Source organism: Eumetopias jubatus, unplaced genomic scaffold, assembly GCF_037043125.1.
Source record: "Eumetopias jubatus isolate StellerSeaLion01/CBP00866 unplaced genomic scaffold, mEumJub1_p1.0 scaffold_14, whole genome shotgun sequence".
NCBI classification, from domain to species: Eukaryota; Metazoa; Chordata; class Mammalia; order Carnivora; family Otariidae; genus Eumetopias; species Eumetopias jubatus.
Window position 1 is genome coordinate 69,893,562 of NW_028274820.1, and position 5,338 is coordinate 69,898,899.

Sequence of the window (5,338 nt, forward strand, 5' to 3'; positions counted from 1 at the left end):
TATGTCAGAGGGGGAGACGAACCATGAGAGATGATGGACTCTGAAAAACAAACTGAGGGTTCTAGAGTGGAGAGGGGTAGGGGGATGGGTTAGCCTGGTGATGGGCATTGAGGAGGGCACGTTCTGCATGGAGCACTGGGTGTTATGAACAAACAATGAATCATGGAACACTGCACCAAAAACTAATGATGTAATATATGGTGATTAACATAACAATAAAAAAATTTAAAAAAAATATACATTAACAGAAGAATAGACATAATAATATAAAGGCTAAAGCAGATGTGGTATATATATATATACACAATGGAATATTACTCAGCCATCAGAAAGGATGAATTTTTACCATTTGCATTGACATGGATGGAACTGGAGGGTATTATGCTGAGTGAAATAAGTTACTCAGAGAAAGACAATTATCATATGGTTTCACTCAGATGTGGAATATAGGAAACAGCACAGAGGATCATAGGGGAAGGGAGGGAAAACTGAATGGGAAGTCATCAGAGAGAGAGAAAAACCATGAGAGACCCTTAACTATAGGAAACAAACTGAGGGTTGCTGGAGAGGAGGTGGGTGGGGGGATGGGGTAACTAGGTGCTGGGCATTAAGGAGGGCATATGATGTGATGAGCACTGGGTGTTATACTTAACTGATAAATTGTTGAACACTACATCTGAGACTAATGATGTACTATATGTTAGCTAATTGAATATAAATTAAAAAACACAAATAGACAAATAAATTGTTGTGTGGTAATACCAAATGCAGCAATTAAAATAAAGTTATATAAGTTAATATGGATAAATCTCAAATATGATGCTGAATTTAAAAAACACATTGCCTGGCAATGAATCCAGTCAGCCTGCAAAACAAAGTCATATAACTGTCTATGGATGTATTTGAATTTAGTTTTGATATGAAACGTGGATAGCATGATAAATATCAAATTCAAGAAAGTAGCTACTGCTTGGGAGGAAAGAATCGACACCAGGGAGGCGTGCATGAGGGGACTTTAGCACTATCTATAATGCTTTAGTCTGTAGAAAAATTCTGAAGCAAATAAACCAAAATATTAAGATTTGATCAAGCATCTAAAGGCAAAATGAAATGCGTATGACAAACCATCAAAGCAAGAAGTCAGGTAGGGAGATAGAATCAAGATAAAAGTTTCAGCATGAAACCCAAAAACTGTGAAGCAATTTCTGACAGAAAATGGGAAATGAAGCCAGGAAAAACTCCCTGAGGCATGAGAAAAAGTACCACAGACTCTTTGTGTAAGTTACATGTAATGTCTGTTAAGCGAGGGTTCCCTTTGCCTTCACGCTTATAGAGATAGGGTCCCAAAAGATCTTGAAATAAGGATAAACTTTGTCATTTTCCGAACTTTTTGGGATTTTCAAGACTAGGGCATCTTATGGCACCTGGGAGTGCCTAGGAAATGCTAATATCAGACATTTATGAATGCTGCCTGCATGCAGCCCATTGCTTCTGTGAAAAATGTGAAAGCCTCTCACACACAGCAACTAGGAAATTAGGAGGAACACACTATTATTTAACCATAAGTAGGGAGGCCAATTGACCATATGTCACTAAAATTGTCTAGTACTGTCTCAGATTGTTTGAATTCAGACAGAAAGACAAACGACTTAAGGAAATTTGTACATAATTCATCAAGCTCATTACCGTACTCCTCTTTATGGCTGGGAGACCTCACGTGAGCACAGTGCCTCATGAACTGCCCTGCCTTCTCTGGTGTTGGCTTGAAGTCCTGAGTTCTTTGTACAGTGTGGAGAGGCCTAGGAAATATTAGATTCCAACTATCTCTTGCTTTTCTCTTCTCCATATAATCTCTTCCTGCAGTGCACTTGGTGAAAGCCTCTTCTGGAGAGATGAATGAAGTTGGGAGATGAGTTAAGTCATTTATTTTTCTATTCCATCATGAAAGGGTTCAAAGTTACCTCTTTCAATAAGCAGCCTAATTGATCATGTGACCACTAAGCAGTCCTGGTTTTCTCTCAGCATATCTGATTTTATTCATGAAGGCAGAAGACATCATAAAAAGCTTTGGATGAAACTACATGAAATTCAATAGGCCTGACAATGCCTTCCTTAAAAGGCTTCCTATGTGCCCTAAGCTGCATACACATTCCGCAAGATAACCTGTAATATATAGGAAATATTGGCATTCCGTTCTGCCTCCTCAAAGGGGCTACTTCAAGGCCTTCGTCATGAACACAGACTAGAAAGACCAAGACAATGTTAAGAGAGTTACTGATGCTCTCACACTGTCTCTAACTGTATATCTAAATGACTCTGACTCTGTCTCAGTAGTTATAATTTAAATAGGTTTTTCAGAAAATATTTCAGGAAAACCTACAGGAATTAGAAAGGAAAAGAATGGGCCAGATGTCATAACATCTCTTTGGAATTTTCTTGTGTTGAGAATCTTGACCTGCAAGTCCTTGGTAGTGCTCAGTAAAATAAAATGCTTAGATTTCTCATTCTAGTTGGTAGGAAGGTTGGTGCAAAGAAAAGTTCTTTGCTGTTGAAAAATTGAGACTCTTATATATTTGTGGATGTCATGTGGACTTTGGAGAAAGGTGGGAGGGGTAAATATGCTGGTATAACATTTTAGAGCCTCTTTCTGGAATTTTGCAATCCAGAACAGCATTCTGGAATCTTGCCAGTAATATATATTACTTGTTTATGTCTTGTTTAATACATATCACTTGATTATAAGAATATACATTTAGATATAATATGTTCAAATTAATTACTAGATGTTTATGTATGGTTTATATCTCCCCAGATAATCAGAGGAATCATATTTAGCATGTATTCATCCTAAGTTTGTATTTGGTTCTATTCTATTGGTTCTATTCTATTCTACATTCTGGTTTTATGTGAAATCAGATGAAATAGTCATTCATTTGACTTACATATGAATGCTTATTATGTACCAGAAACTACTAGATAATGGTTAAAACCACTGGGGGAGATGTCAGCAGGGATAAAGAGAGGCGGAGGCTGATATTTAATATTTTTAATTTGGATTGCTAAATGATTCTTCTTTGCTGTTTTTCCTTATCACAGTTCCTATTAAATTTAGAATGGACACATAGTGGAGAGACTGTATTCAGAGGATGGACTAATTGAATATTTATTTATGCATGGGCCATTGTCATTTTTCTTGCTGCTTATCCTAATTCATCTTTTTTTTCTAACATTAACAAGAGAATCAAAGATAGCACTTACTAAAAGAAAATTTTAGAATGTAGAGTTTTCTGGATTTTTGGCAGGAGGAAGAAGGAGGAAGTTAGTGCTTTTATATTGTTTTCAGTGGAAAAATGTAAGTATTATATTAAATAATAGTTTATGCATTTTGAATTGCCATTAACAGATACCAAATGGTATTTTTAAATTTTATCTTATTTGAAAATGATAACAATTCATTTGAACATCAAACTTTATATAAATTAAATTTAAATCAGTGACTCTAACATAAATGGAGAGAAATCACAGGAAATCTAACAGAGAGGGAATGCATTCTAGAGTCTATTGATTTTTAGAAAAATAGTGTGAGCAGTAGTTGGACAGCATTCTTTGCACTTTCACTTCAGCATCTCAGAAATCCTTGCAAAGGTAATTTATCTCAATGCACATCGGTTCACAAGAACTTTTAGAGACAAGCAGCTTTTCTCTCCCTGTTTGTATTACACAGTGAACCCTTGTACTTCCATCCTCACACCTTCCCCACGCCTTTTCCCACTTCTCATTATTTTTCACCTAGTCAGATCCCATTTCTTTTCAGAGACTGCCAAGTCATCAGCTTCACTCTCACCATGTTAAGCAGACTTTACGGCAGTCTGTAGTCTCCTCTTTATTACAATTCTAAATTTACCATAGTTTGAAGCCCAAAGAAGATAGGAGCATTTGTTTTTTGTATATTTTTAATAGCAAAAAAAACCCCACTTTCATAAATTTTGTGTCAGAGCCAACTTTAATACTTATATTAAACTATAATGTACATATCACCCATATGATGTTATTTTCCTAGGAATATTTTTTAATTTATATTTTATTTTTTATTATGTTAATCACCATCCATTACATCATTAGTTTTTGATGTAGTGTTCCATGATTCATTGTTTGCGTATAACACCCAGTGCTCCACGCAGAACGTGCCCTCTTTAATACCCATCACCAGGCTCACCCATCCCCCCACCCCCCTCCCCTCTAGAACCCTCAGTTTGTTTCTGAGAGTCCATAGTCTCTCATGGTTCATCTCCCCCTCCAATTCCACCCCCTTCATTTTTCCCTTCCTGCTATCTTCTTTTTTTTTTTTTTTTTTAAGATATAATGAATTATTTGTTTCAGAGGTACAGGTCTGTGATTCATCAGTCTTAAACAATTCACAATGCTCACCATAGCACATACCCTCCCCAATGTCTATCACCCAGGCACCCCATCCCTCCACCCCACCACCACTCCAGCAACCCTCAGTTTGTTTCCTGAGATTAAGAATTCCTCATATCAGTGAGATCATATGATACATGTCTTTCTCTGATTGACTTATTTCGTTCAGCATAATACCCTCCAGTTCCATCCACGTCGTTGCAGATGGCAAGATTTTATTCCTTTTGATGGCTGCATAATATTCCATTGTATATATATATATATATATATACCACATCTTCTTTATCCATTCATCTGTCGATGGACATCTTGGCAAGTTTGGCTATTGTGCACATTGCTGCTATGAACATCGGGGTGCACGTACCCCTTCAGATCCCTACATTTGTATCTTTGGAGTAAATACCCAGTAGTGCAATTGCTGGGTCATATGGTAGCTCTATTTTCAACTTTTTGAGGAACCTCCATACTGTTTTCCAGAGTGGCTGCACCAGCTTGCATTCCCACCAGCAGTGTAGGAGGGTTCCCCTTTCTCCGCATCCCTGCCAACATCTGTCGTTTCCTGACTTGTTAATTTTAGCCATTCTGACTGGTGTGAGGTGGTAGCTCATTGAGGTTTTGATTTGGATTTTCCTGATGCCGAGCGATGTTATTATTTCAACTAAATTCACTGAACAATTTTTAATATAGTTCTTCTATCATAAAAGTTAGAGAAACTTTTCAGAGACTTACTAAGGGTTCTTGCTTAATAAGTTAGTCTTCAGTGAAGATATATCACAAAAATATCTTAAAGGACCTAGCAGAAGTATGAACTAATAAAGCATATAAAATTACTCCAGATTATATCATGACAGAATAAATTTGAAAGTCATTAATTCTTTGTATTTTGGAATATTAAAACTTTAGCTGAAAAACTGTGTTT